The 26562-nt window shown below is 36.5% G+C and overlaps 1 protein-coding gene and 1 pseudogene across 1 annotated transcript in view; one reads left to right on the forward strand and one right to left on the reverse strand.

Annotated features, from left to right (window-relative positions):
• MAGI2 (membrane associated guanylate kinase, WW and PDZ domain containing 2) overlaps positions 1-26562 on the reverse strand; it is a 1350333-nt gene that overhangs the window by 1315299 nt on the left and 8472 nt on the right.
• Positions 22887-23296, forward strand: LOC115508838 (annotated as a pseudogene).

Genomic DNA, 26562 nt, shown 5'->3' on the forward strand with positions numbered 1-26562 from the left:
GTAATAACAACTGACATACAGGCAGATAATTTTATCTGTTTTTTTCACCTAAAATCCCCACTATGGTGCTTGGCAGATAGTAAGCATTCAATAAATATTTACTGAATAAATTCAGCATGTTATTTGGTCTTTACAAGAAGGCTTTAGTATTATTGTTAGCATCTTTCTTTTATTTTTCTTATTTTACCATTTACTGCTATTATTACTATTCAACAAATAAGAAATCAGAGTGTGAGAGAATAGCATAAAGTGCCCAACTTGTAGTCCATTTTGTCTGACTCCAAACCACCAGTGGTCTTGTTGATAAAAACCAGATCTCCTATGAAACACTATGTGAAAAGGGTCAATAAATACCAGAGGAGATCTCTATAAGCTGGGCTAGTAATCAAAATTTCATGAAGGAAACGGATAGGAGTGAAAAATCAAAGTACCATCAGTATTAAAACAAGCAGAGTGAGATGATATTTAAAGCAAAAAGAGGAGGCATAAGCAAAGGGGGCAATAAGACATAATTAACATTCAGGGGCAATGAACGGGCAGTTGTGACTCTAGTGCAGAGTGGGTTGCATGGATAGGCTTCCCTGGGGTTCGCATGTTCAGTACTCAAAGAAGTATAGGGAAATGCAGCTGTGAAAGGTCAGTAATAAGTTAGAGTGCCAGAAATACTAGAAGTCTGGAAGCTTTGGAACCACAAATTAGAAATAAACCAGAAGTACAGGGTGCCAGACAAATCATAATTTAAGGGAAATTGCAATGTTGGATGGCTCAGTAGGGGTTCTATTATCTCATAAGTACCAATTGTCCAAGAGATATGTGAGGCTCCAAAAATCTTGGGGCAAATTACCCAAGGGACAGATGAATTGAGCCCAACGATTTAGAAGGAATACTCGTTCAAAAGAGAGATACCAAAAAAGGTAGCATAGTGGGGAGGGTATAATTACAAGAGTATATTCAAGTTGTGTGGAAAACAAGTTAGAAGCTATGCATGAATTGGAGCCAACAACTCTGAATGTCATTGAGAGCTGAGGAGTCTAATACAGAGTCTTGGAGCTACCTTGTCTGAGTCACATATGCTTAACCTGTTTTGTGGCATTATGCATGTTTCAAATGGCAGCATTTGCTGTTGTTTGCCTCATGACAACAGGTGGTAGCACAGCAATGAACCTGATACTGCAAAACCATTTTCTGATCTGGGTGTACTTTGACCAGTATATATACACGGGTGAAAAGTGTTGCAAGACTCTAGTAACAAATATGTTCTGATAGGTTCACGAAGACAGGTACTGAGAGATATAATTAGAAAACTAGGTTTAAGACAGACTGTAAATGCCTTGAATGAGTTTGGATATTTTGTTCTAGGAAATAGAAGGCAAAGGAGATTTTGAGTTGGGAAGTATTCTGATAAATATTTTACTTTTAGGGAGATGAATATGGGAGCAGTGTGATTTATGAATTGAAGATAAAAAAAAACAAAGGATACCAATTAGGAAACTATTGTAATAATCTAGAAGTGAGGTAAGTAAGATTTGAATTATATCCTTCACAATAAGAATGCCAAGAGTTTTGGAATATTGTACTATGTGGAACAATGGTGGATTGAAGAGACAATAAGAGATTTCCTTATAATTAAAATGATGAGCCCTTATCTAGAGAGAGGTTGAAAAATAGACACAAATGGACACGTGTACATGCATGCATACACACATATGATAATACTATATGTACACTGGAATGGGCATTGTTTTAAATCATAGTAAGTATATCAATGTGTCACTCATGGTAGATGTAAAGTTTCAAATCTGTGATACTGGGTGATAGGTATAAAACTCCATCACTCATACCATATGCATTTTTATATATGTAGCAGATGTTTCTCTTTATTAAGTAAAAGTACAGCTTTTGACAAACCAAAGTCTTACACAATAATGCTGCATGTGCAAAATGATATACTATTTCAGAGAACGCATCAAAATAAATTTAGACTTTAAACATTCTTTTGAAAATTTGTACTTCAGCTAACACAACAAATATTTAAGTAACCCAGTAACCAATCTGTGATGCTGACAACCCTGAGCCATCACCTAGTGGACTGTTTTTCTCTTATCTACCCATTCTGCTCATCAGCACATATATGCCCAGAAAAAGGTCCCAGAAAGAGAGCAGTCTAACTGGCCCACATGGGACTCAAACCCTTCTTTCTAGTCTCATTAAAGCAATCTCTACTCAACTGGACCCTAAAGAAACCAGATTGTTTTCATAAATTGAGGTTAAGATGTTCCTTTTTTTTTCCATTTTGGCACAGTAAGAAGTAGTAATTTATTAAAGTTTAGTAAAGTTTTTAGTTTAGAAAATATAATCACCACAGTTGATACACTACTAATACCAAAATACTAATTAATTAATTAGTAACAATTAATTAAACACTAATTAAATAATCAGTATAGGTGAAAATTAACTCTAAAAGAGTCAGATAATTTATATTGCTGGAATTGTGGGATATATCCCATCCAGATTAAAAAAAAATAACTTGTAGCTTTATTACTGATATCTAGATAGTTGGACAGATAAATGCATTTAGGGTGTTTTTCAAAATATGCAGGAGATAATACAATACCTCAGCATAAGATTTTGAGCCCGGAACTTACAAGGCATTTTTTAATTTTTTCCATCCCATCACTGCTATTTCATCAGGTATTTACAATATGATTAATTAAAAAATGAATGCATTCAATCTGGTCCCTGACATGATATACTTTATAGTTATTTTGGAGATCTGAGGTCTAATAATATCAGTCATTTTTTGCTTTTTGTTATTTTTTGCTATTGTTTTTATTCTAATGGACCAAAAGTAACAGCTATTTTTGAATGGTCAGACTTGTTTTTCATTTATGTAAAGCTGGGGACCAGAGAGAATTAATTTTTGATAGATAAAATTAATCATTTGATTAAATATCAAATTTGAGACTTCAAAAAACTTCAATCAGAGCAGTACCACCATGATAGTTCTATCTGGTGTTTAAAATACTTTCATTAACAACAATGAAAGAAATCATGGGAGGTATCAGCTAGCATATCTGACAGGAAGTTTTCATTATTATTAGCGATTGTCAGGATCCGGTGTAATCTGAAAAACCAGATGAACATTTGTGGCATTTTGCTTATCTTCTGCCTATCACATTATCTACTTATATAAGTGGTTCTATTTCATGGCAATATAGTTGTCCCCATACACAAAGTGGGCTCTAGTCTGAAGAATATGTTATAAAAGAAAGTTATACCACATACTATGAAAGGCGTGTACTTGAAAACATTCACAACACAGACTAAAACATTTAGATAGTTTGAATGGCTATGTGCTTGAGTGCCAAAAGATAAAAGACACATGTTTTCACAACTAATAAGTAGGTGTGTCATTTATACATTTTCAATATGGTGATTTCTATAATTTATGGCTTCTATACTAGTGTCTTCTTATTCTTATATTTCTATTTGAATTCACACAGCCTTTACTGAGATTCAAACTGATGGGAGTGTTTCATTGTTCCAAGCCTGGCCTATTTGTTTCCACTGCAGTACACAAGCCAGCTGTGCTCAAATGCAGTATCTGAAGAATGATGCTGAAGTACAAAGCAGCCTCACAGGACTAGTCATGCTAAAGGAAATAACTTTCGGCAATTCTGAAATAGTAACATAACTGCAATATTAGTCGGCGATGATATGCTAATAAATACTACATGACCCTGTAGGGAATAAAGTGGAATTATTTAAACCCATGTTCCACACTTCCAGCTCAATTCTATCACCCAAATTAGCTCCCTTTGTCCTTCCCTAAATAATTTCCTCTGTGCTTATCAGAGCAGAATATTTTGTTTTGTTTGGGTGTCCTAATCCAAAACCAAATCATGAGGTATGCTTTGAGGTGATCGTATATATCAGATATATATTTAGCTACAAAATATTTTATATGCTATTTCCCCAAAAAACAATTTGGATATTTTATGTGGTTTAATTATAACACACAATAAAAAAAAGCACAATAAAAAATGTAAACTATATGAGCAACAAACATGCAAAATGACAGAAATACACATTTGTTTCTATGATAGTAAAAAAGTAATAGTGATAAACTGAAGCCATCTTAAGCCTTTCACACTGACATAACACAATAAAACAAAGTTCAGCTGGATTCATGGCTTTGTACAATTTCAAACAGCAAGACGTAAATCAATAAACTTTGCTTTTTCTCTTTTTTTTTTGTTTTGTTTTTTGGGGGGTTTTGTTCTGGCTTGCTTGATCTTATTTAGGAAGGTTTTTCTACTACAGATTTTGTTCAAGGGTAATAAGGCCAGATTCCCAGGATGTAAAAATGCAGCCTGACTCTGTGAAGGCTCAATCAGAAATTAAACTTGGAACTGCCCAATGGCAATAAATACAGAATGTCAAGGTAGATAGAGAAACCTGTATAATGCTAAAACAAAAGGTAGGGTATTCTTGGCACAGAGAATTATTTTCTTCCATATCAGAGCCAACTTCTTATATATCAGGGAAGCTTTTAAAGTTTGACCTACTGTGATAAGTTTTTAAAAATATTGGAAAGATATAAAATAGAGAAGAAAAAAAAAGACAGGTAAATAATTCACAATGATGTGTTATACTGATATCAAATAAATTTTTTGGTTATAACTATAATCTCTCCCAACATTATAGTACTTTCTAGGAACCAAATATAAAGACATACATAAATATACATGTATTTCCACATTTTAGTAAGTATCTTCAGAAGCGTTTTGCTTCATGATTGTACATGACCAACAAGAAACTATATTATTTTAAAACAGATTATCACCTTCAATTTTTTTTTAATTTTTTTTTTCAACGTTTATTTATTTTTGGGACAGAGAGAGACAGATCATGAACGGGGGAGGGGCAGAGAGAGAGGGAGACACAGAATCGGAAACAGGCTCCAGGCTCCGAGCCGTCAGCCCAGAGCCTGACGTGGGGCTCGAACTCCCGGACCGCGAGATCGTGACCTGGCTGAAGTCGGACGCTCAACCGACTGCGCCACCCAGGCGCCCCTCACCTTCAATTTTTAATACTACTAGGAACTAGGCACTAAGATTTCTGTTTTAGGGATGAGGACACAGCCACTTAGAACCAGTAAGTTATCCAACATCCAAACTCAGATCTGTCTGATTTCAAAATTGTCTTCTAGTTTCACAATATTAACTAATGAAATATACTTTATAAATTTTACCTGATCAGAAATAATTCCAAGATGTAATACTAAATCTCTGTTATGTGTACTGAATGGAGGGTATAAATTAGTTATGGACATCATCTAAGAACAGTTTTGTGGGGAGAAGAGCCTTTTAAGAAATAATTAGAAACATATTTAGATACATATGATTATACTATATACTTGATATTATTTCTTTCAATATCTATTTTGGATAATGCCATCATTGAAGATGACATCGCAGAGAAATGGAAAGAAGTTTTATTTTTAGCCACTCAATCAACCAATCCTGGTGCCTACCCTATCTTTAGACTTCCTGTTGGATAAATCACAGATATCCTTATAGTTTATGACTGCTTGATTTGGATTTCACTTGATCTTGAAAATATCATAAGTAATGCACATTATTATACAGAGGTACAAAGAAAGTAACGGTGTAGAATTAGGAGTTAGGAGAGGTGTCTATTTGGTTCAGACAATTATCTTCACTATGCATATTCATTTAACTATTTTTTCAATCCCAACAAGCCATGTTCAAGGCATTGGAAATATCAACATAAAATATTGCTTTTCTTCAAGAAGTTACTCAGTTTGCACAGTAGAGATATTCAATAAATCACAGAATATTAGAAATCATGTAATCCAGTGACCTATTTCCCACACAAAAAAATCTGAGGTCACATAATTAGTGGCAATATGCAGTAGAAATGTGGAGTCTCCTCTCCCAGAACAGAAATAATGGCAGAATCACATAGCCTAGAATTATTAGGGAAGGAATTTTTAAATAATACTTTAAAATCTGGCTGGATCATGCAAATCATTTCATTCCTCATGCCACAGTCTCATATGATATAAAGTAAATATAATAACATTATATTTACATATTTATTTCTATTCATGCCTTCTGGAATTCTTGACTTTTTAAAATCTAGAATAAAGCAATATTTGCAACTAGGTGCAGACTAAGTTCTGGCTACTAGGATATAAACAGTAGTCTTGTCCTCCCTTTCAGAAACTTTCACTAAAATATGGCCAAATGTGCCCCTTCTTTCTCTCATTTCTCCTACTATTTCAAATGTGCACGTGGTGGCTGGGTCACTAGGATTAGAACTACTCATGGGGATAGAAGAACCAAGAATTGGAACATTCTGGGTTCTAGATAAATATTAAGCTTCTACCCCAGCCCCGAAGAGCTGCGTGCAAGAGAAATCAACCTTAGTCAAAATTAACAGGTGTCTCTGGTACTTTCAAGCAAATAGAACACTAATATCCTAAAGTCAAATATATATATTAGATTAGTCAGAATAGTATTGTAGAAAATGAGGTATATAAATATTTTTTGATTACATAACTGTAACTGCCTGAGTCTAATCTTGTTTGAGTTATATGACTGGAAATTAACCTGATAACATTTGTTATAATCCTGTGTCCTGTGTGGTTTGCTTGGGAACATGTTGACAAATCACACACAGACATGAGAGAGAGAGAGAGAAAGAAAGGGAGAGGGAGGGAGGGAGGGAGAGAGAGAGAGAGAGAGAGAGAGAGAGAACACTACAGCCCTTGGATAAAGGCTCCAATGACTATTTGCCTCTCTGCACTATAAAAGCATTGTGCAGATTATTTAACAACAGCAACAAAAAGCTGCACCAGGAAACTCAGTGTTTGGACTTGAATGAAGGACACTGTATTGTTTTAAAGAAAGAATCTTTTCAAACAAACATACAAATGATTGTTTAATCTATTGTGTGTAACAGAATCTAATTGAATCTTTCTCAAAAACATTAAGCACTTTGTCTTGACCTCAAGCTGAGAGTGGTTGTAGTTTTTGTTATGGAGCTGCCTGCTCAACTCCTGGTAACTATACTCTAAACTTCCACAATCATAGAACTCCAGTACGGGAAATATTGGGAATAAAATATGGGAATAAAATTATTATTCTAACAATATGGTTGACTGAACACTTTCCAAAGATGAATGCACAGATCATTAGATCAAAAACTCATGTTCTGGACTAAGTCAAAATCTCCTTCCCATTTTCTTCCACCTCTCTTCTCTCTCCTCCCATGTTCCTCCTCATTCTCCTTGGCATCTTCATGGAAGAAATTCTCAGACCTGCCTAAAGGATTGTCACTGTAATCTATAACTGTGACCTAAAGCAAAGATAAAAAATGATTTTCTCTCAGATAGAAATTATTAAACTAGGAAGGTTTTCATTTTCCCACAGCTTCCAACTATCTTCCCTTTGGATTCAATAGAAGACATTGGTTATTTATCTGTTAAACTGTACTTTTTTGAAAAATTACCGCATATGTAACTAGAATTGTCCAAGAAAATTGGGCATTTATATTCTATTTCCAGAAGTTTGTCAAACTAACCAGGATGCACAATGTCAGAGAGCTGAACTCTTCACACTTTAGGTTTGAAATGAGTTCCCCTTAGAATTTACTCTTTGGAAAGAAATTATTATTGAACTACAGACCTAGACATTAAGGGAAATCCCAGTGCCCAGTGTATGTTAATTATATATAGTTTGGGTGGTTTTTTTTTATTTTACTTCTGGTGATTTTTATTTAACTCAGGAACTAGAAGGCAGAGCATGAAGTATAGCAAGTGCATACACAAAATGAATCATCTTCTTTTAATGAGAGCCAAAAGGAGTCCCCATTGACATTTTATTCAGTGCCCCTTCATGGGCTTTATAAGCAAAATGTTCTTCAATTTGCCCTGAAGTGGGGGAAAATGCAACAGTTAGGGTTCTGTCTCACACGTGCAGAGATTAGAGACAGTGTTTTAACATTTGATATTTATCTTGGGACCGACCTAACCAGATATTTTGCACTCTTGTTAACTAAATCTATGAACACCTGCTGGCAACTACATGCTTCATTTTCTTACCTAATTCTTCACAGAACTGCAGGGCAGTTCTTTCCCTTCCTTTGTAGCTAGTCTTCTTTGTTTATTGCTACTAACCAAGATTTAAAAGCTTTAAAGTTTATGTTATTATCGTATTTCTGAATTTCCTTAAGCCTTTAGCAATCTATGTGACCCTCTGTTACCAGAAACAAAGGGAACTAATCTTTTGAGAATGACTTGAAAACTACTGAGGACAGTAACTTCAGCTCATACCTACATTTCTCAAGACTATGCATTACGGTTACTATTTATTATTCGCCTTTTCTAAACAACACATCACAGCAGTCTTTTCTAAAAGGATGCCACGGTGGTAGTTCAGGTTCTGATTATATATTATATTAAATATAATATATACTATATTTTGAGAGAGAGAGATACACTATATTTTGAGAGACAGAGAGAGAGACAGAGAGAGAGAGACAGAGAGAGAGAGAGAGAGAGAGAGGGAGAGAGAGAGAGAGAAAGAGTGAGCAGGGAAGGGACAGAGAGAGAGAGGGAGACAGAGAATCCCAAGCAGGTTCCGCACTGTCAGCATGCAGCCTGGCACAGGGCTCAAACCCATGAACCGCGAGATCATGAACTGAAATCAAGAGTCGAACACTTAGCCAACTGAGCCACCCAGGTGCCCTGTTAAGGATATCTTAAGTTGCAAATGCAATAAATCTACTCTCCTCTACCTTGATGAGAACTGTCTTCCCATTTTCTCTGCTACTCAGATCACACAATTGTGTCAAGTATTTTTGAAAATTAGGTAACTTTAGTTTGAATACCTCTATAGTTCTGCAGTTAGTTTTAATACCACACAAAAAAAGAAAGATTTTACTTCGACCAAATTCCACTATCTTCTCATTGTAAGTCTTTATTATGGAAACATTAACAAATAAATATTGATATACTTTGTCATCTGACAGAAATGCATTCCACACAATATGGAATGTAAATTAGCAGTCTGAGGACACAAAAATTCATTCCTGTCTTGAAACAGATAACTTGTTTAATCAATAAATATTTATTGAGTACCTACTCTGTGAGGGCAATAATGAACAGGGCCATGAAGATATTTAAACTTAAATCCCCACACCTAATCACTCTATGGAGCAGTAGGTAGATGGTATACATATAAATACTGATTTTGCGGGGCGCCTGGGTGGCGCAGTCGGTTAAGCCTCCGACTTCAGCCAGGTCACGATCTCGCGGTCCGTGAGTTCGAGCCCCGCGTCGGGCTCTGGGCTGATGGCTCAGAGCCTGGAGCCTGTTTCCGATTCTGTGTCTCCCTCTCTCTCTGCCCCTCCCCCGTTCATGCTCTGTCTCTCTCTGTCCCAAAAATAAATAAACGTTGAAAAAAAAAATAAAATAAATAAATAAATAAATACTGATTTTGCAAGGTGGTTCGCTATAAGTACCCTAAGACAGAAGCAAGTAAGTATAGAGGTTACCGGAGCCTGGGTGGCTCAGTTGGTTAAGCGTCTGACTTTGGTTCAGGTCATGATCTCGCGGTTTGTGAGTTCAAGCCCCACATCGGGCTCTGTGCTGACAGCTCAGAGCCTGGAGCTTGCTTTTGATTCTGTGTCTCCCCTTCTCTCTGCCCCTTCCATGCTCATGCTCTGTCTCTCTCTGTCAATAATAAAATAAACATTAAAAAAAAAGAATAAAGGTAACACTGCTTCTAATTAGAGCAATCAAATCATACAAGAAGTAGGTGACATTAGAGCCAGGCAGAATTTCAGGAGGCAAAACTGACAGGACAATATTCTTGGCTGAGGAATGAACAAAAGGATGGAGACAAAAACCGAACTAGTTCAGCATGCCTGAGATGCAGTGTATACATAGGATGATGGTATCAAATACATGTAGAAAGTTGTTAGTGGGGAGTTTGGAATGTCAGGTGAAGCATTTAGAGTTTTTTCAATGGAAAAAAAAAGAGTAGAAGGAAGAATACAATGTTGAGTGCTGTTTTAGGCTGATTAACTTGGTAGTCATTTACTGCATGGGTTAGGCAGGGGAAAGACTGTCAGCAGGAAACCAGATTAGAAGCTATGGCATTAGTACAGACATTAGAAATAAAGGGACATCTATAGAGTGTTAAGAAAAAGCAGAAAACAAGGACAAGAAATACTACCAAGACTTAACTGACAGAATTAAACAAATTAAAGAGTCTGATAAAAGAGAAGGGAGGGCATGGATTTCCAGCTTTCCATTTCAAGTGAACTAGGGGTCAATGGTATCATTAGAAGAAACTGGAAAATCAGGCATAGCTTACAAAAATGGAAATTAAGTTGACTCTTAGATTTTTAAAGAAGCAGAGCATACATGTGGAAATATACAGAGAGCAACTGGAAAACATGGACCTGGATCCAGTCAGAGAGGACTGGATAAAAACTTGGCAGTTGTCAAATTGAAAATTTGGCAGGTCCGAGCGTATGTCTGTATGAATTCATTAAGCTCAAATAGGCAAAGAAATCTGTCTTTATCATTCATAAAGAAGCCTTTTCTTCAGGGGAAAAATACAAATAATTTGAATATCTGTAGAAACAGACAGGTAAGATTAAAATGAAATCATACTTCTATAAACCATTCCATCTTGAAGCCATTCCACCTTAAATACATTACATAAATACAGTGACTTGTACTCTCTGTGACCACTGCCAAGAATTACCATCTTGTCATAGTGGTGTTTATTTGATAGCATCAAATGATTTATAATATTGTTTACTAACAGGCTGGCCTATCCTTATTCTTGGCAGGCTATAAATACACAAGGAGGGTAAAGAATGCCTAGATTTATCACTGAATGTCAAATTTTAAAATTTGAAATTAGTATAATCATCACCATCTTAACATTTCCTGTTGATCGAGGAATAGTCAGTAAAATCCTCCAAAACTGAGTGCTAAGCAAAATGAACATGGAAGTGAAAATACATCTGTATTTTCTACACATTTTTGCTAAATTATATTCAATGACAAATCAGCTAATATCCTACTGAAAATGCATAATTGCCATTGCTTCCATTTGCCCAAGTCATGTCCTTTGAAAAGCTTACTTTTAAGAACACATAAACATCCAGTTTTCTGTATTTTCCAGTAGTTAATATTTATATAACATTTTGGGTATGTTTTATATAAAGCCCTTATAAACATGCCTCACTTATCAGTTATGAAAATAATGTAAAAGTAGACTATGCGTAGCTATATAACAGAAGTGACCTGTTATAAGTTCTTCATATACCATACAAGTCTATGTAAATATCCCTTATACCAAATCCACATCTGCAATGCTTCATAAATTAAGTATATATTTTTCCATCCACAAAAGTCATTCCTTACCTTTTTTTATATAAAGATTTTATTTTTAAGTAATCTCTACAACCAATATGGGGCTCGAACTCACAACCCCAAAATCAAGAGTCACACACTCCTCTAACTGAGCCAGCCAGGCACCCCGCTTTCCACTTATTAAAAAGTTATTCAGCAGAACAGCTTTCAATCTATTTTACTGTGTTTGAATTAAATCAAATTGTTTCAATATATAATAAATCTTGAACATAAACATTATACTATAAGCCTCATTGACAAGTCAATAAATGAAAAAGCAACGGTTTGATTTCTCTGTATTTCTTAGCAAAATTTACAATGTTGTTGAAAAAGATTTTCAGCTCCCTATCTTCTACAGAGTTGTGTGTTGTTTTTTTGAAGTTAGCAACAAAGGCAAAATATAAGTTGGAGAAAATGGTTGTGTAAGTTTATCAGAGAATCTTATATTTTTCATATACATTAGAATTCTATATATTAGAATTGACTTTTCTCTAATAATAGCAAGAATAAAATAATCTTATTGAATAAGATTGGTAGTCACAAAGTCTACCAAATGAAGAAGTTTCAGGAGTTAGCCTTAATGGTTATTTTCACATTTAATGACATTTTTGTTTTGCCGTTTTGTTTTGTTGTTTCAAGTTTAATGCTTTTTTAAAAATAAGGGTTATAAATCAGTCTTCTGCCTTTAGTCATTTCTCTACTTCATAGTGGTAAAATAAGGCTTTGTAGAATTTTGTGTTAGCATTGGCAATTAGTACTATATGGAAACAAATGACAAAGAAGCAAGTGCACAAAGTCAGCACCCAATATGATGCCTTTGTCTCCCCCCATGCTAAATTCTCAAATTTATATAAAAGCTTCACAGCAAATTTATTAGGATGAGCCAATTTTTTAGACGTTCTTATCAAATGCTTTGTGTCCTTGAGAACAGAGGAAGAACTGGGTTCTGGAGTGTGTGTGTGTGTGTGTGTGTGTGTGTGTGTGTGTGTGTGTGTTACCATAAAGTTACTGAAGAAACATGGAGGAAAAAAAGCAGCCCAAGTGAACTAGTTTCTTGACTCCTACTCAGTTGTCATTCCACAATCTCAACATACCACTGTCTGGGGCCTCAGGCATGAATGACAAGAAAAGTACCTAACGGTTTCCAAAATCACCCAAGTATGTAATGGGGATCTAACTATAAATACTGTTCATACTGTAGGCAGTAACCCATATGTGCTTATAACCTCTACTTCTCTATATATCACGTGTGCAAGGAATATCACAGGAACTCAACAAATACAAGTCCATCTTTCCTTTAGCTTCGGTAATAGAAAAGGACAATGGCTCAATCTATCAGGGGTAAGGAAATGGCATCTTTCATACTATGTCATAGTGTTAAACTGTGCCCTGAACAGACTTGGGTTTATGTCTGCAACACCGAGGAAGACCAAAATCAATATTAAATTGCTAACTCCAAATATTTAATAAATAATTTCTGAGGTTAAATAAAGACTGATAAGCTTGAATGTTAGCTAGAGGGAATAGCCTATTCTTTTCTTTCCCTTTCTATATTTGCTTTTGCCAAACTTCACTCAGGCTGGAAATAATCATAATAATTGGAACCAGCAGAAGGAAATAGCTGATGCTGCTAGGCAAGATGAAATAAATCTGCAACTCAAGTAATACTAAATATAAGCTCCACATGAGCATAATAGAACAAAACACCTGAGATAAGACTGTACTTTGGAGCCAAATTCTCAAGTTTACATTTTACAAGTAGATACATTTTAGAAATGCACTATTTATAATGTATCAGGATGGTACTGAGTGTAAACAAATAGCAGATTTATGTCACTATAGCAGTAAGACTAAATAATTTCCTAGGGGGAAGAAAGAAGACAAATAAGAAATGTTTGATTTCTGAGAAAAAAAAATTCATATAAAGCAATAATGCAATAAACTTTCAAGTTCGTAAAAAAAATATTTGTTTAAAAATTTAGAAAGCATAAAAACACTGTTAGGGGAATTTGTATTCTTTGTCATTTGTAGAATTTGATACTCCTTCTCTTTTAACACAGTGCTATTGTAGTATTTTTATGGTTGCCAGTGGTGTATGCTATGCAGTACTGAGACAGCTGAATAAGAAATATTTTAACACTACTAAGATGCTTATGATTTCAGCATGAAAATTGGCAATTAAATATGAAGTATTTGAACCATTCTAAGATGGGAAAAAATGAATGCCATTTCTATCAAAAACTCTGAAGCTTTGGAAAGGAAAACAGAACTGGAAAAGTAAAACATTTGACTATTAGAACTGTCTGCTTTACAGTTGGAGGCACCTATGATGGGGATTGGTTCATTAATCCTCTAGACTCTGTCCTATTCTGTTTTAGCAACATGTAGAGTGGATAAAAGTTAGGCAGTCACTTAGGACTCAGTGACCTTGGGCAAGTTGAGTGACCTTGGGCAGGTAATGACACTCTTTATGCTTCAGTTTCCTCACATTTAACTGGGATGATAAATATCACTCTTTCTCGTAGAGTTCAATGTGAGCTTTAAATGAATGTAACTAAGTGTGAGGTGGGACTTTTCCTGTTTTCCTGGAATGTAGCTAAAGCTTCAAAGCTAAGGCCAATGGAAAAGAAGTTATCAGTCATATCCATGGTAAAGCCAGTCCAAAGATCATCAGTTCCAGTAGCCTAAATGCAAAGACTAAATATGTGAAACGAGATCCACAACCAAAGATTCTTTGAAGGGAATCTTAGGGGACAATGAAGTGTCATCTCAACTTCCCCCTTAGACTGCGCTACCTGCAAGGAAGTGGTCCCTCACAAGGGTCACAGAATAGTTGCTTGCTGAATTCTTCAAACAGTCATAGTTTCAAGTGTGCAGCCCAGAAGCAAAGTATGAGAGAGTTCTGGGAACAACTGGAAAAGTTTTCCCATGAGCCTGAGGGTATTCATAAAGAAAAGGACTTATGCCTACCTTTTGTCAGAGAATTCTGAAGGTGGGAGCTTGGGTGGAGCTGCCTGTGATATTTGAACAAAAGAGATGCAGCTGCATTTCTGCAACAGGATGGGTCAAGGAAGACCGCATGAAGTTTTCCAAGGCCAAGTAGCTAACTCAAGCAGAAAGCCAGTGACAGAGCTCTGGAAAGGATTTTGCTCAAGGGGGCTGCCTGCTGGGCCTAGGGGACAGTAACACAAAGAACCTGGAAGGGTAGTGAGGTGGGCAGGAGCTGATGGCAGAATTGCAAGTGGTCAGGTTTAGAGCACACTGCCACCGTCAGGGACATGCTGCAATCAACATGGTGGTGTATGCAAAAGGTGGTGAGGAAACAAGAGTGTGTTTGAAGAAGATACAAATGTGATCCATGACAGAAAGACAGCATCTGGATGCCTGACATAAACAGGGCACATATGGGCAGATTTAAAAGAACTAAAGAAACAAGCCTTTGTTCCTTTATTCATGTTCCTCCTCCTCCCTTGCCCTGACCTCTGACGAGACAGAGTAGGTGCGGGGTTGGGAGAGGTGGAGCAAACAAAACAATGAAACGGACCACACTAACCTCTCTCATTATTGGTTTCCAGAGTTCCTGGTCGACCTGAGCTCAAAAGATGATAGGAGAACCTTTCTGTTGGAAGCAATGTTAAAATTTAAATTGCAAACATACATTTTTTTTATACCTGAAAATGAGACTATTCTGATATATTAAAACCAAACCAAACAAACAAACAAACTAAAAACAGTCATGAGGTGGGGTAAATGAGAAAAAATAATTATTTCTTGTTGGTATTCTTTGAGCCCAACCTATTTAATAGTCACCAGAGACAGTACATACGACTGAAATGTTCTAAGAAGCCAAAACAACCTAGAGGTTTTTATTGTTAATACTGATTTTTTTTTTTATTAAATTCAGCAATGTTTACATTGCAGGACTAAGTTGGACATGAACTTTTAAGTTTGATATTAATAACTGTAGGAAGTGCCACAGAAATACTTAACTTAAAAAAATAAGAAAATCAGGGGTGCCTGGGTGGCTCAGTCGGTTGAGCGTCCAACTTCGGCTCAGGTCATGATCTCACGGTCCGTGAGTTCGAGCCCCACGTCGGGCTCTGTGCTGACAGCTCAGAGCCTGGAGCCTGTTTCAGATTCTGTGTCTCCCTCTCTCTCTGCCCCTCCCCCGCTCATGCTCTGTCTCTCTCTCTCTCTCTCTCTCTCTGTCAAAAATAAATAAACATTAAAAAAAAAAATTTTTTTTTAAATAAGAAAATCAGTTGACTCACCCATCAACCAAATACATCAAGATATCAAATGTAACAAAGAAAAGGAAAAAATAAATATTCTTAGTACAAAAATGTGTACTATGATTTTCCTTGACTGAATGAGCTCTTCCTTTTTTATGTTTATTTTTGAGCACATGTGCATGGGGTTGGTGTGGGGGGCAGTGAAAGAGGAAGACAGGATCCAAAGACAGCTCCAAGCTGATGGCAGAGAGCCCAAGGTGGGGCTCAAACTCAAGAACTCAAGATCTTGACCTGGCCAAAGTCAGACACTTAACCGACTGAGCCACCCAGGCGCCCTGCGCTCTTATTTCTGATCACCCCATTTAAAGATATTTTGAAGTGGATGGCACATGAATGCCATTTATGACTAATTTACTTTGAACTACTTAATCTACCACCTTTACATTTCCCTTAGTTCTCAAATAAAGCAATTTTCTCTCCTAAAACAGCCTGAAACAATTCTCATCTTAGATGAAAACCTCCCCTCTCAAACAAAAGAGTCAATTTAATTCTCCCAACAAAGAAAATCTCTTACTCTAACTAAACTTCTAAGCTGTCTTTTGATACTGGAGGTCTATGGCAATGTCAGTCATTAGCAGCTAAACTCTCTTAGATGTTGATGGACAATGGACTCAGCAACCTGACTTTCTACAGGGCTCATACTATTTTGAATCAAGCAAGCATAGGTTGCACACTGCCAAACTATTTAACATATAACTTTTAAATTAAACAAAAACAGATTCCTTTCACAACAGTTTCAGTGTCAGAATGAAAATGTTACTCAATAAACTAGGAACATTTTGTAATTTAGATTAATTATAAGCAAGAATGTATTTCAGAACAAAACAGGGCATATTTTGGGAAAAAATAACACTTTAAGTGAAATGAGTCTCCTAATGGATGAGGTAGGTAGTGATCACACAGCCAAAAATCTACCACAACATAATAAAGAGTGCTGTAAGTATATTTAAAAAGAAATTATTTAAAATGATTTAAAATATTTTTCAAGGACATAGCTGTAGGCTAAAATGGTTGTACTTACAATGTCTGTTAATTATGGATAGAGGTTCCTAATGTGTGTGATAGTTACATTTATGTGTCAACTTGACTGGTCCACCGGGTGCCTAGATGTTTGGTCAAATATTATTTTAGCTGTATCTGTGAGGTTATTTTTGGAAAGATGAACATTCAAATAGTTAGGATGAGTAAAGCATATCACCCTCCCTAATGCAGGTGGGCCTCATCCAATTAGGTGAAGGCTTGAAGACAGCAAAACCTGACCCTCTCCCAAGTAAGGGAGAATGCCTCCCGCCCAATTGCCTCTGAAATGAGACACCAGTTTTTCCCTGCCTTTGGATTCAAACTGAAACACTGGCTCCTCTTGGCTCTCAGGCCTGCTGGCCTTCAGACTGGAACTATACCATCAGCTCTCCTGGGTCATCAGTTAGCTGACTTAACTGTGGATATACTGGGAATTGTCAGTCTTCATAATCACATGAGCCAATTCCTTATAATCAGTCTACCTCTCTCTAAGTCTCTCTGTCTCATACTGTGTGTGTGTGTGTGTGTGTGTGTGTGTGTGTGTGTGTGTGTAAATACATCCTGTTGGTTCTGTTTCTCTGGGGAACCCTAATACAATGTGTTTCAAATAAATCAAGTATTACAGAGAAAGAGGACCTTTATCATTCATTCATTCATTCATTCAACAAATGTTTCCAAAACATTCTGCATATTTTCAGGCATCAGTCCAGGTACTAAGGAAATAAATATGAATTAAATGGTATACCTACCTTTGATGAATTGTGCATCTAGTTCAAGTAACATATTTCACAACTTTATTGGAAAACCATTACAAAAATCACATTTTGTTGTGATATTAAGAATTACAAAAATATGGATCTAATTTTCACATACCAACTCTGGATAAATAAAGGAACACTGAGATGTTGGGATATATATGTCATTCTTTTAATTAACAAAATTATATAACAGTTACACAGTTATACAATTATATACAGTTCAAAATATTTCATATGTTATTTCTAGTAACTTTAACTAGAGAAGCTACCTATAAGAAAGAAGATAAAAATTTGAGTGTTCAAAAAGTTACATATTCCAACCACTACCATAGGAAATATTTGAATAATTTCACATGGCAGAGGAAGGTTATTAATTTCAAACATAGTTTCAATAAAGAATCTCTAGTATAATTTAGAGAGGAGTTTGCATTTTCAGGGTCTACTCCAAATATAGTCTATAATACCATAGCAATGGTCAAAGAGCTTGGTCTCAAAATAGCACCTCACAGATTTTAAAAAGTGAGGCATTGTTTAGTTTCTGTGACCTTTGAATTGAGACTAAAAATATACAGTACATAAAGGCAGCACTGTTGAAGACAGAGTTCTCACTATTATTGTTTGCATCTGGTTTGCTAATAAAATAGAAACATTATCTGTAGTGCTTAACAGTGATACATTAACATTAAAAATCTGTATATGATAATTATCTTCAATGTGATTCATACTATGAAGAACCCAATTTAAGAGGATTGGTTTGTACATTGTTAAAGATCTATGGGGGCGCCTGGGTGGCTCAGTCGGTTGAGAGTCCGACTTCTGCTCAGGTAATGATCTCACAGTTCGTGAGTTCGATCCCCACGTCAGCCTCTGTGCTGCCGACAGCTCAGAGCCTGGAGCCTACTTCAGATTCTGTGTGTCCCTCTCTCTTTGTCCCTTTCCCACTCACACTCTATCCCTCTCTGTCTCTAAAAAAATAAATAAATGTTAAAACAAATTAAGATTTATGTCCCTCCTCTCCCCCATCCTAAGGTAGAAATACTAAGTAAAGAAGATTCCATTTGCAGGCCTATGAAATACAGGCATTCCTCAAATTCCTATTCTTGGTCCCTTCTCACCCAGCGCTCTTCTAAGAGCACCAGGGCTCCTTGAGAAGCTACTACTACCAAGTAGAAACAATGCCACTCAATTCTCCAATCTGCAATTCTAACAATTCTGTGAGCTCTAGACATATGTGACCAACAACCCTAATGTCATAAACATGCCATCATCTGCCTGCCAGGCACCTCAAACACATTATATTCTCAGGCATTCATTTTTCTCCACTCACTCTATTCTTTACATAATATCAACTGGAGTAAAATTAAATAAAATAAGCAAAATAAAATCTAGTAAAAATTTAAAAATAGGCCCTTTTATAACTTAGTTTTGTTAACTCACTAACTCCAATGACTAGTCTAAATTGTTTTAAGTAAAATATCAGTGATTCATACCTCATGAATATAATCACATTACTTCTTCACTAAGAGCCAAAATACACTGATAGTAGCATGGTGCTGCTTCTGCATTTGTCAAAGAGAGCAATTTTTAATTTCTAGAACAGCCTGAAGCCATTTCCCTTGTAGTTTAAATTTTAATCTCTGTAGCTAATGGCATCTTCATCTACTCCACAAAGCTATCCCAAGTCAGAAAGCTCAGAATTATCTTTGACTATTGTCTCCCCTTTACCACTATCTCCCATTCAATTGGAAATAAATTCTGATTCAACTGCCTTTAAAATATGTCTCAAGTTCATGTCCCTCCATTCCAACTACTGATACCAGACCTTAGGCCTTGTTCTGTTTCTTCTCCACCCAATACATACCTCAAACCAAATTTCCCCTTTGCCCTGCCCCTGAAAACAACAACAACAACAACAACAACAACAACAACAACAACCACATTATGCTTCTCCATTTTTCAGACACCTTTCAGTGGCTTTACTCACCTAAAGAACAATGTCCAAACTCTTTAAGTTTAGGTTTGAGGCCTTTCCTGATAGGATTCCAAGTTTCCTTTCTGGAAAAATTTTTAGTTGCCCCTAGGGGCACTCAGGTCCCCGTTTATTTGGCCTCAATGACCTGTATTTTGTTCTCCGCACTGGAGGGTCATTTTTATCCTCTCTGACCTTTGGCCATGCTCTTCCTTCTGCTTTCTGCACCTCCCCTCCTGAAATCACACTCACACTTTAGGGCCAATGTCAAAGATCTTTTATGCTGTGAAGCATGCCCACGCCCAGCCATCTTCCATCTCTAGGCAGTAACACTTCCAACTGAACTGTGCTAACAGTTTTATAAAATATTTTCATGCATTATCTTCTTTAATTCTAGCCACCCTAATGTAACATATGACTGAATCTGAAGGAAAGTTAACCCCAACCCTCCCATAAGGAAGTGAAAGCAATGAACTTGGGACTGGAATCCAATTCAGTCCTCTTACTCCAGGATCCACCCTCTTTATATGCTACTGCCCTGCTTCTTCTTTTCCCTTCTAAGTACTCTAAAAGCAATTTGTTTATTTATGTATCATTCCATTAAAACTCAGTGTTTTTTTTTTTTTATTTTTTTTTTTTTATTTTTTTTTTTTCAACGTTTATTTATTTTTTGGGACAGAGAGAGACAGAGCATGAATGGGGGAGGGGCAGAGAGAGAGAGAGACACAGAATCGGAAACAGGCTCCAGGCTCTGAGCCATCAGCCCAGAGCCTGACGCGGGGCTCGAACTCACGGACCGCAAGATCGTGACCTGGCTGAAGTCGGACGCTTAACCGACTGCGCCACCCAGGCGCCCCTAAAACTCAGTGTTTTAAGGTTAGCTTTGTACATAACTGCCTCTCCTGTTCTGTATTCTTGGATGGTAGGGTCTGACCCTTATTATTGTATTTACTTTATTTTTTAATGTTTATTCATTTTGAAAGAGAGAAATCATGAGAAGGGAAGGAGCAGAGACAGGGAGAGAGAGAGAGAGAGAGAGAGAGAGAGAATCCCAACCAAGCTCCTCACTGCCAGCACAGAGCCTGATGCAGGGCTCTAACTCACTAACTGTGAGATCATGACCTGAGCTGAAACCAAGGGTCAGAGGCTTAACTGACTGAATCACCCAGGCACCCCTGGACCCTTATTATTTTAATTCCAGAACCTAGCTTTAGCATGACACAAAACAAAAATATAATGAATAATTATTTACTCAATTCATAAGTTAAAGATCTTAATTTACTAGAAGATTTTTATAATGGAATAAAATATATTTATGTGACAAACACAGAAATTCAATCATAACACAAACATGTACAACACTATCCCTCTGTTTTTGTTTTTGTTTTTTTTTTGGTTTTTTTTTTTTTTTTTTTTTTTTTGAGAGAGAGTGTGAGTTGCGGAGAGGGGCAGAGGGAGAGAGAGACAATCTTAAGCAAGCTCCATGCTCAGCACAGAGCCTGACATGGGGCTCGATTCCATGATTCTGAGATCATGACCTAAACCAAAATCCAGTAAACCAACTGAGCCACCCAGATGCCCCACCCCTACCCATCTTAACCATGCATCCCCTAGAGAGCAACTGCCTATCACCTTTTACTATATGTACACTTCTTGAAGGAGCAGGATGCACATGCTATTTCTATTTTCTTACCTCCTGTTCACTCTTCAACACTATGACATCTGGTTCTCCTGCTTCTTCCACTCCATGGAAATGACACTAAACAAACGTGACCTCCATTTTTGCCAAATACAATAGAACCATTACAGACATCATCTTTAACCATTTCTGCTGTGTCTACCAGTGATGACCATTCACTCAACGTTAAGACAGTCTGATAACAGTCTTAGGTTCTTTCCTGGGATCCCTTGACTTCAAAACCATAGATGCCACAGTATTTTTTTTGTCTTTTTGCCTTTACATTCTTTTGTCGGATGATCTCATGCTCCCTAATCTACACATTCAACCCCAACCACTCTTCCAAATTTAAGGCTGTAATAGTCAGATGCCTATTTGTTCCAGGTACCTCATATTAAATAGATCCCAAATGGAATTACCTTCTATCCACATTTACTCCCTGCATCTAGTCTCTGTAATGATTGACACCAGTTAACAGAAACTAGAAAATCAACCAAGGTAACCTCTTTCTTTATCCCTATCCAATCAGATACACTGACAATTTTACCATCTATATATATTTCTTGAATCAGTTCCCTTCTTTCCCACTCCTACCCTCATTGTTATGGTTCAAGACCTCAAAACCTCTCTTCTGGGTAAGTCTGTAGCCTCATAAATTGTCTTTCTGCCTGTATCTTCAACCTCCTTTAATTGGGTCTTTTGACTGACTGCATGTGCTCCATGAAATGTTGCCTACATTTCTCCTCACAGGGAAAACAATGGACAAATATGATCTTCTCAATCCTGTTCTTAAAACCTTTCAAACATAGAGAAGCAAATGAGCCATAGAAGTTAAGATCATTGACTAGGTTTGAATCCTGGCTCTGCTAATTATTATGTGTCCTTGCATGAGTTTTTTAATCACTCCAGGCTCCAGTTCTCTTATCTGTAAATGGGCTTAATGACAGTAGCTACCTTGTAGAATAATATGAGGATTAATTAACATTTATCTAAAGTGTTTATCTGCCTGACATACAGTAAGCACTGCACAAATGTTTGCTATTAATAATAATAATAATAATAATAATACTCAGTGGCTCAACATTCAGTTCTATATGATGGTTTGGCCCACATCTAATCCCCCAAAGTCATTTATTTCTAATATCTATATTAAACTCCAGACTTTGGTGCTTAGAACCTCTTTATCACATTCCTTGAAACTTTTAATATCAATGCCTCCTTGCTTTTTCTCAAGAAGTGTTTTCCTATCTTCCTTGCCTGATATACTTTATGTACTATTATATATAGTTTTGAGGCTGTACCACACTCCAGGCCCTGGGCTATGCATATTATAAAGGCATTATAACATTTATTCTTTTTTTTTTTTTTTTTTAAATTTTTTTTTTTCAACGTTTATTTATTTTTGGGACAGAGAGAGAGCATGAACGGGGGAGGGGCAGAGAGAGAGGGAGACACAGAATCGGAAACAGGCTCCAGGCTCTGAGCCATCAGCCCAGAGCCTGACGCGGGGCTCGAACTCACGGACCGCGAGATCGTGACCTGGCTGAAGTCGGACGCTTAACCGACTGCGCCACCCAGACGCCCCAACATTTATTCTTCATAACATCTTTATGAAGTGGGTTCTGTAATGATACCTATTTTACAATGGATGGAGCTGATTTATAAAAATGTAAAACAATTTGTTTGCTCCCTGACTGCTTGAAGCTTGGCCACCATCATGAATGACATAGTAACTATCCGGACCAGGAAGTTCATGATCAACTGATTACTTCAACAGAAACAGATGGTCATTGATATTCTTTATCCCAGAAAGGCAACACAGTACCTAAGATAGAAATTCTGTATAAACTAGCCAAAATGTACAAGACTATACCCAATGTCATCTTTGTATTTGGATTCAGAACTCATTTTAGTTGTGGCAAGACAATTGCCTTTGGCATGATTTATGATTCCTTGGATTATACAAAGAAAAACAAACCCAAACATAGACTTGCCAGACATGGCCTGTATGAGAAGACAAAGATGTCAAGAAAAAAGCAAAAGGAACAAAAGAACAGAATGAAGAAAGTCAGGGGTATTACAAAAGCCAATGTTCATGCTGGCAGAAAGAAGGAGTAAAGAAAAGATTCTGCAGTGACTATCTGTGGTGACTGTGCAGATTTTTCATGTGAGAATTAATAAACTAAGAACTTAAAAAAATAAAACAATTTGTTCAATTTATGTCTAGTATGGGGCAGAGCTGTGACTGGCATCCACAACTTTGGTCACTAAAGCTCCATGCTCTTGACTATTACACTACACTGTGAAATTCCTAAAGTGGAATCAAGATTTACACACCCTTTGGGATGCCTGACCCACATCACCCACGTCGGACTCTATGCTGCACAAGGGGCCTGCTTGGGATTCTCTCTCTCCTTCTGCCCCTCTCCATCCTCACACACTCTCTCTAAAATATGTTTTTAAAATAAAAATACAAATTAAAAAAAAGATTTACACACCTTTCTATGGTCATTATCTAGCACAGTGCCCAGAACATATCATTAAAAATATACACATAGATGGGGCGCCTGGGTGGCGCAGTCGGTTAAGCGTCCGACTTCAGCCAGGTCACGATCTCGCGGTCCGCGAGTTCGAGCCCCGCGTCAGGCTCTGGGCTGATGGCTCAGAGCCTGGAGACTGTTTCCGATTCTGTGTCTCCCTCTCTCTCTGCCCCTCCCCCGTTCATGCTCTGTCTCTCTCTGTCCCAAAAATAAATAAAAAACCTTGAAAAAAAAATTAAAAAAAAAAAATAAAAAAAAATATACACATAGAGTTTATGTAACTACTTGAACTGAAATCCATGATGTTGAATACTAAGAACGCCTAACCATTATTTCTTCTACAAAATGTTTTCTTTTCTTATTTTTTATTCTGTTTACATCACGGAAGGTATATTTAAAAGATGAAAAAATATTCTCAATAATTTTTAACTCAGATCACACAGATATACAACAGGATGTAACTACTTGAGGGTATGGATGATGTCTTAATGGTTATTCCTCTTTTTACCACCAGTTTCTATTTCAGTGTTACTAGAGAATAGGTTACCAATAAATGTTTGTTAAATAAGTAAATGAATTCTAGTCCTGGGAAAATGGACGTTGGAACATTTTTGATGAGTCAGTTTATAATTATATACACTCCTGGATCAATGGCACAGACATTTGTAAATATTTTATAATTCAAAAAAAATATTTCAAGTTGGTTTTGGCATGCATTGTGGATATATTTTTGCAGCTGATTTGCTTTCTTGATTATGTTCTATTTTGGGTAATGTTAAAATGAACTTGTGTTCCTACATTTTTACTTCACAACAGTTAAAATTTTCTGGAATTTAAAACAGAAGTCCAACCAGAGCAAACTAAATGAGGTAACGGAGACATACCTAGAATTTGAACTTATCTAACAGGAAAATACACCTTGGTTTATTCTTCAAATAGATTTCTCTTTTCAAAAAGAAGATCTTCACCATTGCTCCCAAAACAATAAAATAGGAATGAAATATCTACTTTTATAACATTTTAGAGTCGTATCAATTAGAAGATTTTGGTTGCAAAATAACAGAAAACCCAACCTACCTAACTAAACCCAACTAAACCTAATGGTTTAAAATATCTTTTAATATCTTAAATACTTTAAAATATCTATTAATAAATAAAATAATAAAATAAAATAAAATAAAATAAAATAAAATAAAATAAAAATCTTAAAATGCCTATTACTTCAGTAACAAGAACCCTGAGATTGGGCTGGTTCTGGGTTCATTATTTTAGCAGTTCACCAAGGAGCTAGTAGCTTTTTCTCACTCTGTTCTACCAATCTTCACCTTTTGGGTAGCTCTCCTCATGAACACAAGATGGCTATAGTTGCTCCAGGCATCACCTCCACATGCAGCAACTTTCACAGGCAGAAATGTGAATAGCTCTGTCCTGAATCTTATTTTAAAAACTAAAAAAATTTCTCAGAAAGTCCCCAGGGGGATTCACCTTACTTTTCACTACTTAGAACTGGTTTATAAGCCATTTCCTAAAACAATCATTGGCAAAGAGATGAAATTACCATGCTTGGTTTACACTAGTCTAAGTTCATCCCCTTGGGATGAGGCCATGCTAATATGAAACACATGGCATAGCAGCACATCAACATGTGGATACTTGAACAAAACTGTCATTCTGTTAGTAAGGATGGAGGCAAGAAGAGAAGAAATGCATTCCAGTAGAGAATCAACAATGTCTCCTTAATAACTCTGTGGTCTTCTAAAGTCTGTCTGAAAACATATTCAACTAAAGCAAAGCATCTCCTTAGTCAATGCTAGAAGAGTCATCGTGATGCTTTTCACACTATACAATGAGACTTCCCGATTATTTTTAAAAAAGCATTTTCTTGATTCTTAGTAGTAGTTTAGCATATTGTTTGAGCTATCAACAATATCATTAATTTTACATAGTTTTTCTTAGACTTCATAGTATATGTGCACTTTATAGATCCATATACAGTATCACTCCATAGTGAATTAATCTGACATAAAGAAAATGGCTTTGAATTTAACACATTAATGTAATTCAAAATATTCTATTCTCCATTTCATAACAAAATCTCTTAGGATTCAGGCTAATTAAACTCGGGTTTCTTGACATCTGTAATTTAAGGCAATACTATTACCTGTATTTTAGCTAAACATTTGCAAGTTAGGCATCATTTAACCTATTTTTAAATGATTACTGCTTTAGAATTGTAATACACCTTATATCCATAGCAAGTTCGATCGGGTCCTCTTACCTTTCTCTGAGTCATCTAAACCAATGAAAATTAAAACACTGTAAATATGTTATCATGATGATGACCAAGCATGCCTCTTGTCCCTGACCCATCTTTTGTTACTTTATCATGAGGGCCTTCTCCCAGGCATTATGTAGTCCATCAGCCACTTGGCCATGCAAATAAAAATGATCAAATTCCAAACTATTAAAACCTGACTTCTCATTATCACTTCTTAAGAACTAATATACGTGAAATGTATAAATCATCTGGGTACTTGATTTCATTATGTCTTTATGGTATCCCACTATCAGAGCTAATAGGGGTTAAAAAATATCACTCACAGGGGTGTCTGGGTGGCTCAGCAGGTTGAGTGTCTGACTTCGGGTCATGATCTCATGGTTCATGAGTTCTAGCCCCACATCAGGCTCTCTGCTGGTAGCACCGGGCCACTTCAGATCCTCTGTCTCCCTCTCTGCCCCTTCCCCCACTCTCAAAAAGAAACCAACATTAAAAAATACCACTCACAGTTGAAAATTAATAGGTGACTATGCAAACTGTTCAGCTAGATTTGTCACACATGGAAA

Source organism: Lynx canadensis, chromosome A2 (genome assembly GCF_007474595.2).
Source record: "Lynx canadensis isolate LIC74 chromosome A2, mLynCan4.pri.v2, whole genome shotgun sequence".
Taxonomy (NCBI): Eukaryota; Metazoa; Chordata; class Mammalia; order Carnivora; family Felidae; genus Lynx; species Lynx canadensis.